At 44.4% G+C, this 338-nt stretch overlaps 1 pseudogene; it reads left to right on the top strand.

Moving 5' to 3' along the window:
• The window catches only part of LOC104999648, a 13,317-nt pseudogene that overhangs the window by 10,497 nt on the left and 2,482 nt on the right, over window positions 1-338 (top strand).

Consider the following 338-nt stretch of genomic DNA (forward strand, 5'->3'; position numbering starts at 1 on the left):
CTAAAGGAGATCAGTTCTGAGTGTTCCTTGGAAGGACTAATGTTGAAGCTGAAACTCCAATACTTTGGCCACCTCATGCGAAGAACTGACTCATTTGAAAAGACCCTGATGCTGGAAAAGATTGAAAGTGGGAAGAGAAGGGGATGACAGAGGATGAGATGGTTGGATGGCATCACCAGCTCAATGGACATGAGTTTGTGTAAACTCTGGGAGTTGCTGATGGACAGGGAGGCCTGGTGTGTTGCAGTCCACAGGGTCACAAAGAGTCGGACACGACTGAGCAACTGAACTGAACTGAAGGTTTGTTCATGGGTTAATTTAAAAAAAAAATTTATTGA

Source organism: Bison bison, unplaced genomic scaffold (genome assembly GCF_000754665.1).
Source record: "Bison bison bison isolate TAMUID 2011002044 unplaced genomic scaffold, Bison_UMD1.0 scf7180017864359, whole genome shotgun sequence".
Taxonomy (NCBI): Eukaryota; Metazoa; Chordata; class Mammalia; order Artiodactyla; family Bovidae; genus Bison; species Bison bison.